Source organism: Struthio camelus, chromosome 3, assembly GCF_040807025.1.
Source record: "Struthio camelus isolate bStrCam1 chromosome 3, bStrCam1.hap1, whole genome shotgun sequence".
Lineage (NCBI taxonomy): Eukaryota > Metazoa > Chordata > Aves > Struthioniformes > Struthionidae > Struthio > Struthio camelus.
The window spans coordinates 518924-533559 of NC_090944.1; positions in this window are offsets into that span (position 1 = coordinate 518924).

Sequence of the window (14636 nt, forward strand, 5' to 3'; positions counted from 1 at the left end):
AATAGTTGAAGTTATCAGGCATTTTTTTTTAATAACAAAAGAAATGGGGGCACCTGTGAAAATCACCTGGCTGCACTCAGTGGCCTGGGAATCTCATAGACCTAGGGGAAAAGCAAGAGGTGATCCCAGTGTTAGAGAAGGGAACTGTAGCTGACTTAGCTTCAGCTTAGCATAAGTCTGAGTCTTGCTTAGCATAAGTGCCTAAAGTAGGTGAAGCCCACAGGCTGTGGGGCTGAACTGTAACCCAAAGAACATTGCTGGTGAAGCGACTGCAAAATCAGCCAGAACCAGCCCTCAAGGATACAGAACAGAGTGACCAGAGGTAACGGCTGACCTTTGGATAAGAGACGGTACTGGGGAGCAGGAACATTGCAACCGACCTGGGATGTAGATGTGCACCAATTAAAGGGAGAGAGACCACTGACTCAGTAAAGAAGATTGGAAGAGACTTTCACTGACAGGTGGGGAAATCAAACTGTAAAAAGTATAATTACTTAAGAATTATTTTGCTCTGGGTCCCTCCCTGGAGGCACGCAGCTCAAGCTGTTACTTTGCTGTACCATCATTTAAATAAATAATTAATTTATCTGTTGCATGTGCGTGAGACTCTGCTCCTCGGAAACCTAGGGTTTAACTGTTTCCACAACACAAGGATCTGGGGAAAAGGCCTGGAAAGGGCAGTTGCTGGCCACTGTGGCTGGAAGCACTGCCATAGGGTGCGTCAGCATTGCTCTTTGCAGGAAGAGGGATGTGCAGGCAAGAGAAGATGCTGCTGGGTCTGCCCCAGCCCGTATCCTCCACTGGTAGCAGCTGCAGGGCAGCAGGTAGCAGCTCTGGGGCTGTGTTTTCGCCAAGCCAAGACCCCGCACAGCTCTGGGCGCTGGGCCCCTGGTGGGGACGGCTGCCCCAGACCTGAGGCCTGCCACCCTTAGCTGCCACGGCATCAAGGCTCACAGCTACCTGCTTTTTGCATTAATTCACAACAGGTCTCTGATGGGGCCTGAGCTGGGGCCTGGCAATTCCCATGGTGGGGACCCAAGAGCTGTGGGTGCAGAGACCACTGCCACAGGCGCCAGACACCATGTTGGTGAAAACCAAGGACAGTTCCATGAAAAATAACGTATTTTCCCATATTTTAAAGATGCTTTAAAGAAATACCATTTTCTTTAATGACCAATATTTTGTGAAAGTGTGCTTTCCATAACACCATTACATATGCAATTATAAACTTCAAGCCTTTATTTAAGATGATACTTACTAACAGTTTTTACACACTAAGATACATTATTGGTCTTGGGTATTGATTCATAGAGCACAGCACATATTATAATGTTATATAAGTTTAAGTTATATAATTTTAACTTGAAATTTATCTGTTACATGATCAATAATTAACTGATTTCTGCAACTGACCTTAAGAACAAAATATTCTTTCTACAGGTGCATTAGACAAAATATATTAAATAATATTCAGAAATTGAGAAATTTTGGATTCTAAGATACAGTGGGATCTAATATTTTAATAAAAATCTCCCTGACCATGCACTGACACGGTGCTGCCTAATGTGGTACATGATATTCTTCATCCAGACAATTCGTATCCTGGTGGCCTTTTGTTGGTTTCATTCTTCCAATTATATTTATGATCTCTTGAAAAGTGAACATTTTTCTTCAGATAAATTGCCTGAATCTGGATGTAGTAATTCAGGGCTACAAAGATGATGAGGGGACTGGAGCATCTCTCCTATGAAGAAAGGCTGAGAGCGCTGGGCCTGTTCAGCCTGGAGAAGAGAAGACTGAGAGGCGATCTCATCAACGTGTACAAGTATCTGAAGGGGGAGTGTCAAGAGGATGAGGCCAGCCTCTTCTCCGTGGTGCCCAGCGACAGGACAAGAGGCAACGGGCACCAACTGAACCACAGCAAGGTCCATCTGAACCTGAGGAAAAACTTCTGTGCTGTGTGGGTGACGGAGCACTGGCCCCGGTTGCCAGAGAGATTGCGGAGTCTCCGTCCCTGGAGAGATTCAAACCCGCCTGGCCGCGGTCCTGGGCAACGTGCTCTAGATGCCCCTGCTGGAGCAGGGGCGCTTGCACTAGATGATCTCCAGAGGTCCCTCCCAACCTCAACCACTCTGTGATTCTGTGCTTCCGTAATTCTGTTTGCTGAAATTAGAGATTTGGGAGGTGATGTATGCCAATGAATTAAGTCTCTTTCTATTTTTTTTTTCTGCTTTTCTATTGTGCTTTTTAAACAGGAAAATATTTCAATGAAAGGGCTTGTTGTTAATTGTCTATTTTCACTTAGCTTTCAAAGAAGGTGTTAAATCATATATTTTGGCACATGTGATCGATTCGTTCTCATTTTAAAACTTAATTCTAAAAAGTAGCATATTATAAAAGGAACTTGATAGCCATGAAAAGCGTTTGGTTGTTTCCATCTTTGTAGTCTTCAAGCACTTAAAATTGCAATGGAACAATCCTCTCATTTTATAAAAATACTTTCTAACATCAAGTAACACATTTTTGAATGTATTTTTCAGATATAATTTGCATGTAAACACATTTGCATTTTCATTAGGCATCTTCCATAATTCTGAAACTCTTTTAGTAGATAATTCTCATGATTTACCTACAGCAGATTTTGCCTGATGATGCAATAAAAAACCCCAGGAATTTAGGGAAAGCTAATAATCATTTTCATTTCCCATTAGCCTGCAGACAGACTGGTGTCTGCTGCTCCAGTGAAGGCTCCAAGCTTCCCTGGCTGAATGCTGACCAGACAGCCAGCAAGGACCCACTCCCTCATGCTTGGTTATGTCTTAATCAGTTCATTGTACCCACTAGGTCCGGTCCCTCACCTGCCCTGGGGAAGGTGCTGCTTGGGGACCTTCTTGCTCCCTCTGCCCAAACCGTTCCTCTGCAGGGACACACACCATTGCCTTACGTGCGTGACGCTGCACGCTGCTGGGGTGCTTCCTTCCTGTCTCTTACCATGCAGATGTGCTTAATGGTAGGTCCCGGAAAAAATAACTTGGGCCTTCTGCATGCAAACAGCTGGGTTTCCAGACTTGTCCTGCAGTCATAGGGCAAAGCCAGAAACTGCCAGGCAAGCCTTGCTGTGACTTGAGTGTGCCATTGAAATAGGCTGGTAAAAGATGCTCAGGAGGAGCCTGCTCCGATGCCCATGTCTGCACTGCATGTGACCAGAGTTGGCTGCAGTGAACCCCCACACCACAGGCTGTTTTCTGTGTCGTGCTGCAGGAACAGTCTGCACAGCTCTGGTTACGCAGCTTTGTTGCCTCTGGAGGGCAGCCCACAGGAATATTACCACTTCAGCCTCCATCCTCTTGTACTGGCTTTGCGGTAAAAGCAAGCCAGGGTTTATTTGTCAAAGTTTGAGGTAAATATCTGAAAAGAGAAGTTACAAGCGAAATATAACAGTCCTGGCCTGCACTTGACAGGACGGTCTGGTTCATGCCACCTGCAGGACATTGTTTGAAATACATATGACATGGGTCCCTGTCAAGACAGGCTTTATGAAGATGCCCCAGCCCCTGAGGACTTTCTTGGTGGGAATTTCTCGGGTTTCACTTCTAAAGTATATTAAACAAGCTTCATGATATAATTCATGCCAAAAACATGGATGACTTATCTTAGAAATCATCATCACCGTAATGTTATAATACCAATAATTTCCTGGATTTATCAGTTTTCCTTCTTTTGTCTTTCCTTCACTGCAGTGTTTTGTATTTATCCCTAACCCGCTCCTCCCGTCCAGACAGTCTAACTGCCTTAAAACTTTCTGTTCCACAATAATCTATCTGTATGTCACACAGCATAGCACGTATTAATTACACAACAGCCTGTTCATTCCTGATCTCTTGTACGACTTCAGTTTCCTGTCAAGTCTAGAGCGTGTTTGAGCACTGTGGGAAGCTCCAAGAACCGACTCTTTTGCCTGAATATGCCTACAAGATAATGCAGATTTTTTTTCTTCTCCATTTTTTTCTGGGACTCCTGTGTCCAAACAACCTGGCTGGTGGAGTGCCCCTGGTACTGAGGAGGGGATGAGCATTTTAGCACCAGCTTCTGAGACCTCTGCAATAACCAGTGCTCACAGACATCCCACCTAGGGGTGAGCAGAGAGCGAAGGTCAGCAAAGGTTTGGTACCTTATGGTTTTGATGAAGAACAAACACCTCATCCTGATGGTAAAGAACAATAATGTACATCCGTGTCTCTGCTGACACAAACCTGTGTAGTAACCTTGTAGTAATTTCATCATGGTTCACTGAAGCTGAGTGCAGTAAAGCCAGTAGGTGCTCAGCACCGTGGGGCCAAGTCGTAGTCCCCGCCAACAGCAGGTTTGTGAATGGGCAGAGGGCTCCCACCCAAGGAGGGGGTCATGGTCCTCAGCCCAGCATGGGATGGGGCAAACACACAGCAGTGACCCTCCAGGGAATAGGACACTACAGAGAGAGTAGATAATTACCAAAGGTCTGAAGCTGATTGTGCATTTAAATGGAACATAAGCACCCAGGATGGTTCACCTGACAATTACAGCTATTTAGGCAAAGACTCCTCCTCACCCAGGCCTTAGCCCAGTTTCCAATGAAACTGGCTGGGGAGAAACCTTTATGGGGGAGGGAACAGGAGATACAAGCCCAGATGGCTCTCGTGGGTCTGTGAACCTTTCTAGGGTGCACCTCTCCATCTTGGTCAGAAGCAGACCAGTGGATGGTCCAGGTTTTGGCTCTCTTTTCAGCTGAAAGTCCCATGTCCTGTCACTAACTGCTGCATGGCCTGAGCTTGCCCCAGCAGGGCAGAGTGGCTCAGTGCAAGCTGGCTCCAGGAGGGCATTGCGGTGGACCGGTGTCTGCAGCCAGCCGCGTGGCTCTGGCGAGCTGCTGTACAAAGCAGGCAGGGATGGCAGCAGGGATGAGCTGAGGGCGCATGTAGCAGCCAGCCAAAGGGCTCATCTCAGGGTAGCAAAGGCTGAAAGGGGATAGGATACAGCAGGAGGAGAAAGGGAATGACCTGGCCATTAAATCAGACATTCCCTACACACCAAAGCTGTTCCTGAGTGTTGCTGCCTCTCAAATAAAGGCTCGAGGGTAGGGAGCAATGATTCACCGAGGGCATTGTTGCCATCAGATGCATGTTGTGGACGGAAGGGGCTGGGGCACAGGGGTCATCTCATCAGCCCACAGGGATGTTCCCAGTACCAGACGTGTATCTGGATCCAGTGCAATGCAATGAGTCTGCGCTGTCTGTGGAGCACGACAAGAGTGCATGGAGCAGTTAGGGCAGGGCTGCAGCTGTTCACAGGTCCCCTGTCGAGGCTGAGAGTGGCTGGGCTGGCACAGGAGCAGGCAGGGATGGGCGCAGCCCTGTCTTCAGCCCCGGCCCCAGGCAATGCTGCTGTGCAGTGTGGAGCCAGAGCGGGGAGGGTACTTACTGGCTGCAGGCACCAGCTGTGGGCAGCATGCAGGAGCCTGACTGCCCGCCGGGGACCCAGGCCACATTGCTGGCAGACATGGCCAGCACAAGGACCCATAGTGGATCAGCATAGTCCATGAAACCGTGCTCCCCTCCAGACAAAGTGACTGGGTCCTCACCACCTAACAGGATGGCCCCTGACCTCTGTCGTCCCCAGGCATCCCCAGACCCAGGCCACGTCCCTGTGAGGACTGTGCCAGTGCATTCCTGTGCCAACAAGTGAGGGTCTGCACTGGTGCCATGCCTGACACGTGTAACTGGCCGAGGTAGCTGGGGCTCTCCTTTACACAGGCCGCCAAGTCGGCCTGCATCTCTAACAGATGCCTGTTCCCAGGTTGGTGATGCTGTCCATTGTGCAGGTTTGCCTCTTTCCTTTGCCATCTCAGTTCTTCACCTGGCCTTGCCAGGCCCTGCGCAGCCAGTGTGAGTTGATGCACCACTGTGCAGGACAGAGGCATGCAGAGGAACCACACTGGCTGGCAGGCACATCCACTCTCCTTCATCTGGCCAGCTTCAGCTCTGCTCCCAAATACCAAGAACAACTAACTGCACAGTCAGCACAAGCAAAGACTGAGCAGTTCCCAGCATCAGTGATGCAGATGGCAAATTGTGGTGGCCCTGCCAGAAGCAATATCGGAGAGGACATGCCAGAGGAAAGGCAGCAAGACAGCCCTCCCAGGCAAGGGCTGGGAACTACATCAGCATCCCCCAGTCTCACGCTGAAAGGAGTGACTATCCCCAGTCCCTGTGCAGCCCAGGCCATCAGGGGCTCAGGTCCTACCTCAGGCGCAGAACAGACCATTCCCATCGCTGCAGCAGCCTTGTATACACTCAGCTATCAGGCACATAAAAGAAAGCTGTCATCACTTCCTCCGCCTCCAGTTCCATCTTTCCTAGGCTAAATAGCCCAGGCTAATTCAGGCTTTCCCCATAAGCAGGTTTGCCCAAACATCCTTCCCCAGGATTCTCAGGTCAGTTCTCACCCAAGCCACTTGCTAGCCATACTAGAAGAGGCACCAGCAGTACCAGGCAGAGGACAGAAGTAAGCTCATATGTCTTGCATGCTATGTGCCTATTTACATAACAGTGCATGACACCTTCTTTTGCACGGCAGCTGGTGGCTGCAGAGTGGCATTCGGCTTGGGATGCAGCATTTGCCCGATGCTCCTCACCCTGCGCTCACTGAGGTGAGCTTTTCTGCCCAGCTGCAGTGCTCTGCACAATTCTCTGCTGATCTGCACCTCGGTTTGTAGATCCTATCGCCAATTCAGCAGTGCAAGAGAATCAGTAATAACAAATAAACTTCCTCCCAAGGTGCCATTGTGGGGTCTAATAGTTAGAGGCTGATTTTACCGAGCAAAGAGACTCGGTAATTACCATCACTTGTGGGCTCAGTGTTCATTATAACACTAGATACTATTGATGTCAATACACCCATCAGATCCCCTTTTTAGCCTTACCAGGCTCTTGGCTTTGATGCCTTCATGTGGTGTCAATGATCTGGAAAATGAATGATTGGTAACATTAGTAATCAGGGACTATTGTGTCACTGTATCAATACATAGGGCACACAGGACACAGGATCCACATCTCAAACACCTAGTGCTGTCTAGTTGTCCCTCCTTAAAAGAATAGAAAAGAAACAATCAGCTAGGAAAGATGATAAGGATCTGCAGTGCATAAAAATAGAAAGTAGTTATTAACTACTTCTCATAAAAGAAATTAGGAAACACCACAAGAAATAATTGGGCAGCTGGTCTAAAACCAATCAAATAAATTACTTATCACATCGCACATAATTACATAGCAGAACTCCCGACTTCACAATACCATGTGCTAATCAAAAGCATAAATCTCTGTTCTTGGGTAGCAGTGAATTCCCCAAAGCCAATTATGCAGCACAAGGAAAAAAGTATAATCATCAAATGAATAAAAAAGGAGGATCAGGAATTATTAGTACTTAGCACAGGGGCAAAAGGTTATCTCAGCGGCTGGACCCACAACCTGGACATGGATCTGAGCTCTTTCTTCAGATGAAGACAATGTGAGAATCACACATTTTCCATAGCAGCTTTGTAGAAAAGATCTGTGATTTGCTGTACATACGTGCTCTCCATTATTATTATCACAAGGTACAAATGAGTTAATTCCACTTCCGTAGAAGGGAAATAAGATACAGCAGCCAGCACATAGACATGGCTGAACTGATGTAAATGAACCCTCAGGACATACCTTGGACATTGTCTTCCACTGAACAGGAGGCAGGACAGCAGCTAATGCAGAATACCAGCCGCAGCAGCGTTGATGTGGGCAGGAAGTAGGTGGTCGCGGGAGCTCAGGGCCTGGGAGGGGGCAACTGGCAGCCTGGGCCCAGCAGGAAGACAGGGTCTGGGGGAGCAGATCCAGCATTTGCACACTCCCCAGCCCTCCTCCAGGACAGACTGCAGCAAGCTAAAGGACACTGTTCACCTGGAAAAGGCCACCCTGTGTCACAGCAGCAATTGCTGGGTGCACCGTGTCCCATAGACATAATCTTTCCCAAAGCGACCCATGCTCAGGTCATGGCTGTCTGTGGAGGCTCTGTGGGGCACGGGGGGGAGAGCAGGAGGCTTAGGGGCTCACTGCGGCCCTGGGCACAGATCACAGGGGGTACCATCAAAAGCATTTCAACCTGGGCAGCACCACACAGCCACTCTCTGGAGGCATACCCAGGCAGGATAGGGCCTGCGCAGACCTGCTCTCCTCAGAGAGAGGACAGAGGGTATGGAGACTTTCACAGACATTCATTAACTTGGCCTTTCTTGGGGGAATAATTGCACAAGTGCAGTGTTCCAGGAAGGGGACAGTCAGAGAGGTGCAGGACCCCAGGGCAGCACCCAGCTATCGCAGGCCATGTCATATAATTCCTTTCATAAAGCTGCAAACACCCACCTCATGCTAGCTAAAAGCTAACTAATGCAGATTAGGGACATAAAACGCATGTGCCTGTGGCAGGTTTCATTTCATAGAGAACATTTAATAAGCTACAAAGTCTGTGGAGTTTCTGCATAGCTGTATCATAAATCTAAGGCTTTCCCAGGCTCCCAAGGGCCACAGACACAGGCGCAGAGGTAAATTCCTGACACGCTGGAAACCCTTGCTGTTAGGCCAAGAAAGCCACAGGCATGCTGCAGGTACAGGAAGCTCCAGCACCAGGGCCAGGGCATTCCCTTGCTACTGGCACGTCTCCCAGAGCCTCACATTTGTCTCTGCAACTCTTGCCAAAACTGAAGACTGATATGGACTATGTTTAGAGGCTCCAGAGCCAGGGAGTCTCTGGGAAATCTCTCTTTTCTCTGGAAGAGCCTTCCACACCCTCAGTGCATGCAAGGCAGGGTGCATGGGGCGCAGGAAGGAGCAAGAACAGAGGCAGCAGAGCTGTCGACATCGCTGCACTGAGCACTGCAGTCGTGCAGTGGCACATCGTGGCCAAGCAGCCGTCACAGCAGGTGTGCTCCTTGCCCACACGCAACTTTGGCTCCTGCTTGTACTGGTGAACAGGCACGCAGCACACCAGTACATGCCAAGTGCAGCCGGGTGGAAGGCATGGCTGGGGGGTAGAGCACCCTTGAGGGGGACGGCCAGGGGCGAGTCGGCTGCGGGCTTGCAACTGCTCCTTTGTTGGGTGGGGAGAGGAACTGGCTGGGGCAGAGGCTGTAAGGTGCCTTGCAGTACAGACCGCCGAGGCAAGGATGGCATCTCAAGCCTGCTGCCAGATTTGCCCACTGAGTTCCAAGTATGAGGCACCGCAAGGCATATCATGCAATTTAGATGCCTTGGTTCCTGATCTGTGATGGCAGATTGAATTTTGCCTGGCTAAAACCCCAAACAATCAAATGATAATACAATATGTAGAAAGAGTTTGCACTCTCAGCATTTAGTGGTTTTAGACTGAACCAGACACAAACGCCGTCCCCTGCTCCCACAGCGTGCCCTGCCCCCACCCCGTGCATGGCCACAGGGTTTTTCCCCGATGCAGCGAGCAGAGGGGCCAGTGTGGCACTACAGAGAGATGGTTGCTAAGCTCCCAGGATCGCCCTGAGTGGCACAGCATGTCCTCTTCCCGTGTCCAGGACAACCGAGCTGGTGGGTGTACAAAGCCCAGAAATGTCACCCAGCCAACAGTGGTGGCTGAGGGCAGTCGGATATAAACTTTGACCATATGAAAGCACGATTCTGACAGCTGAGCAATGGAGGTGCAGCCTGGATTGTAGGGGAAGGACTGGGAAATCAGCTCCCCAGAAAGTAGCTACCAGCCTGTCCTGGTACATGGGGTTATTCTTCTCCAGGTGCAGGACTCTGCACTTCCCTTTGCTGAACTTCATCATGTTCCTCTCTGCCCATTTCTCCAGTCTGTCGAGGTCCCTCTGAATGGCAGCACAGCCCTCTGGGGTATCTGCCATTCCTCTGCATTTTCTATTGCCTGTGAGCTTGCTGAGGGTGCACTCGGTCCCATCATCCAGCTCACTAACGAAGATGTTAAACAGTCCTGGCCCCAGCACTGACCCCTGTGGGACACCACTAGTGACTGGCCTCCAGCTGCTGCTGATCACAACCCTCTGAGCTCTGCCCATCAGCCAGTTTTCAGTCCACCTCGCTGTCTGCTCATCTCACCCTTTCTTCACCAGCTCCTCTAGGAGGCTGTCATGGGAGACAATGCTGAAAGTCAGAGTAGACAACATCCACTGCTCTCCCCTCATCTACCCAGCAAGTCATTCTGTCATAGAAGGCTATCAGGTTGCTTAAGCATGACTTCCCCTTTGTGAATCCATGCTGACTACTCCTGATCACCCTCTTGTCCTTCATGTGCCTGGAAATAGTTTCCAGATTAGTCGCTCCATTACTTTCCCAGGGAACAAGGTGAGGCTGACTGTGCTGTAGTTCCCTGCGTCCTCCTTCTTGCCCTTCCCTCTCATCTTCCAGCAGCCACCGCACATCTCACTTTTGCCTTCTGTCAGGCAGCTCTGGCAGCTTGCCCTGCCATGCTGTGCTGTGCTATGCCATACCCTACTGGGCAGTACCATACCCTGCTGCAGTGTACCATGCCCTGCCCTGCTGTTCCCTGCCACACCATCCTGTGCCGTGCCATGCCATGCCACACTGCAAAATCATGCACTGCACTGCCACAACATGCTCTGCCTGCTGTACCATATCACACCATGCTGTGCCCTGTCGTGCTATGCAGTGCCGTACCATCCCTGCCATGCTGTGCCCTGCCGAGGCAAGCTGCCTCCTGCCATGCCAGGCTGCGCTGTGTTGTGCCCTGCTGTGCCATGCCACACTGTGCTGAGCCTCAGCCATTCCCGGCCACAGTGTGGCAGTGGCTCGGCATGACCGGCTGCTTCACCAGCCTGCCCAGCCCCATGGCAGCTGCCACTGAAGGGAAGGGGAGGTCTCCCAGGTAAAACCCAACCATGCCCCACACCCTCTGGCTGCACACAGTGCCCACTGTGGTCAGACTGAGTGTAAGAAGGGGCACCCAAACATGGGCATTTACAGCTAGCCTCTGCCTGCAGGCTGCGCTGCTGTGCGGCTGGTCCTACAGAAAGCACTGCACCCAGAACAGAGGGAGCAACAACTTGGCACAGACAGGGATGGAGACAGAGTTGCCTCCAGGATGTCCCGTATCCTGCAATTTAATAAAGATTACTTTCAGCAGTACTTCAAAGTGTCATTGCCTCCACTCAGACTCCTCTGGCAGGAGAGTGAGAGCCCAGGGTCATGGCTGTGGGGCAGCCCCCAGGTTCAATGTAGATCTCCAGCACACCAAGGCAGAGGGCAGGCTGCTCTGGAGTGGGTATCCCCCTTAGTAAGCACTCAGGAGCCGCACCTAGCAGAAGCATCTCTAACCCAGCTCTCTTCCATGCAGGCCTGGCAAAAACTCTGTCCCAAGGCACAACCCTCCTGGGGAGCAAGCAGAGCTCTGCTGGGAACAGCACCCGCCAAGGCCTCGACAGGCCCGCCAGTGAGCGATGGCCAGGAGAACTTTGCAAGGCTGAGTTCACTCGGTCACAGTGCACAAGAGTGAGACCCACCAGAGCTGGGCTGAACAGCCCAGGCTGGTGGGCGATCACTTGGTGGCCCCAGCTCCTGTGAGGCTGAGGCTTTGGCCAGCACCACCTGCTCCACAGCTCAACACTGTGATGCCTGAGGCATGGAGTGATGAGTTCTCAGAGCGACAGAGCCACAGGACAGGTGGGGCCATATCCTTCTGAAGACCCTTCTGCAGCACAGCCCAGAGGCACGAGAGACCTCTGCAACATGGGAAGGCAACCAATGGCCTCACCAGCATCTAGCCCAGCTGCCTGCTGCAGGTCAGGCAGGGGAGCATGGAACAGCCCTGTGCACGCCTGTGATGTGCCCTGCCACAGATGTGGCACATGGACTGTCAGCACTGGTCCAGCCTGAGGCCTGTGCAATGCAGACACCCCCGAGGGTCCTGGGGACTGGCACCGTCCCGTTGCGCAGTGCAGGGACTACTTAGTGTGCAGCCACCTCTCTGCACCCCAGTGGCAGGACAGGCACTGCTCCCAAGTGCAGTGGCTGCCCTGCACGGAGAAAGGGCTGTACTGCTGTGGGGCACACAGCCGCACAGCACATCCATGGGGTCAGTGGCTGCTACACCATGGGCGTGTGACATGGCACAGAGGTGCACAGGAAGCGCCATGCCGGGACAGAGCAAGAAGGCAGGGCTGTCACGCGACAAAAGATACGAGAACGTGTTGCATGAACGAAGATGAGCTGTCCTGTGCCACACAGGTGCCTAAGTGTGGTCGGAAACCAGCCCAGTTGTGCATGGTGGGCATGAGAGAGCCGCTGTGCAACAGCGCTCAGGGAGTGCTGGCAACGGCAGGCACAGGCTGCGGCGCAGGGAACTGGGGCACATGGTGGGAGGCACCTAACGGAGCCACTGGGGACCGGCACCATGCCGGCAAAGAGCCTGGGCTGGGGGCAGCCTCCCCAGCAGAGGGGATGCTGGTGACGGGTCTGTATGACAGCACATATTAAAAACAGCATGGCATGCAAAATGGACACGTGTGTCAGAGGGGCTGTGCCGCATGGCCATAGGTGTGAGCGTGCCAGTTCAGCACGAGCACACATGTGTAAGAGCACTGGAGCGACGTGGACACACGTGTCAACACCAGACAACCGGTGCAACACGAGACAGGCATGGGAGCGCAGAGGAGGTGCCTGGGCACTGGGCTCAGCCAGCAGCACAGCCTGGGAAGGCTGAGTGCAGACCGTGCGGAAGGGGGCAGCGCTGGTGGTTACTGGGGGTTTGGCACTGGGGAGCTGACAGTGGTGGTCACTGTGGGGGCTGGCTCTGGGGCTGGTGCTGGCTGGAGTCTGCTCAGAGGGCTGGCACAGGCAGTTATGGAGGGCCTGGCACAGGGGTTGGCCCTGGCGGTTATGGGGGTCTGGCCCTGGGCATTAGTGGAGTCTGGCTTGGGGTGGCCATGGTGGTTGTGAGGCCCTGGGGCGGTGGTAGGGTCCTGCCTGCGGTGGTGCTGGCAGCTGTGCAGCTCTGCCTTGGGGCAGCTGAGCGGTTTGGCCCAGGGCGCCTGTGGGGTCCAGGGCAGTTGGGAGGTTCGGCCAGGGGCAGCTGTGGGGGCCCAGGGCGGTTGTGGGGGTCCAGGGCGGCTGTGGTGTCCAGGGCAGTTGTGGCGTCTGGCCTGGGGCAGCTGGGGGGGTGCGGGGCAGCTGGGGGGGCCCAGGGCAGTTGTGAGGTCTGGCCTGGGGCAGCTGTGGGGTCCGGGGCAGTCGTGGGGGCCCAGGGCAGCTGTGGGGTCCAGGGCGGTTGTGGAGTCTGGCCTGGGGCAGTTGTGGGGTCCAGGGCGGCTGTGGGGTCCAGGGTGGTTGTGGGGTCTGGCCTGGGGCAGCAGTAGGGGCGCGGGGCAACAGGGGGGCATCCAGGGCAGTTGTGCAGTCCAGGGTGGCTGTGGGGTCCAGGGTGGTTGTGGCGTCCGGCCTGGAGCAGTTGTGCAGTCCAGGGCAGTTGTGGGGTCCAGGGCAGTTGTGGGGTCCAGGGCGGTTGTGGGGTCCAGGGCAGTTGTGGGGGTCCAGGGCGGTTGTGGGGTCCAGGGCGGCTGTGGGGTCTGGCCTGGGGCGGTTGTGGGGTCCAGGGCAGCTGTGTGGTCCAGGGCAGTTGGGAGGTTTGGCCTGGGGCAGCTGGGGGGGGGCAGGGCGGTTGTGGGGTCCAGGGCAGTTGGGGGGTCTGGCCTGGGGCAGCTGGGGGGATGCGGGGCAGTTGTGGGGGCCCAGGGCGGCTGTGGGGTCCAGGATGGTTGTGGGGTCTGGCCTGGGGCGGTTGTGCAGTCCAGGGCGGTTGTGGGGTCCAGGATGGTTGTGGGGTCTGGCCTGGGGCAGCTGTAGGGTCCGGGGCAGTTGTGGGGGCACAGGGCGGCTGTGGGGTCCAGGGCGGCTGTGGGGTCTGGCCTGGGCCAGTTGTGGGGGCCCAGGGTGGCTATGGGGGCCCAGGGTGGTTGTGGGGTCCAGGGCGGTTGTGGGGTCTGGCCTGGGGCGGTTGTGAGGTCTGGGGCAGTTGTGGGGTCCAGGGCGGCTGTGGGGTCCAGGGCAGTTGTGGGGTCCAGCATGGTTGCGGGGTCTGGCCCGGGGCAGCTGTGGGGGCCCGGGGCAGCTGTGGGGTCCAGGGCGGTTGTGGGGTCCAGGATGGTTGTGGCATCTGGCCTGGGGCAATTGTGCAGTCCAGGGCAGCTGTGGGGTCCAGGGCAGTTTTGGGGTCCAGGGCAGTTGTGGGGTCCAGGGCAGTTGTGGGGACCAGGGCGGCGGTGGGGTCTGGCCTGGGGCGGTTGTGCAGTCCAGGGCAGCTGGGGGGTCCAGGGCGGTTGTGGGGTCCAGGGTGGTTGTGAGGTCTGGCCTGGGACAGTTGTGGGGTCCAGGGCGGTTGTGGGGTCCAGGGTGGCTGTGGGGTCTAGGGCAGTTTTGGGGGCTCAGGGCGGCTGAGGATCTGTCCTGGGGCGGTTGTGGGGTCCAGGGCGGTTGTGGGGTCCAGGGCAGCTGTGGGGTCCAGAGTGGCTGTGGGGTCCAGGGCAGATATGGGGTCCAGGGCGGCTGTGGGGTCTGGCCTGGGGCGGTAGT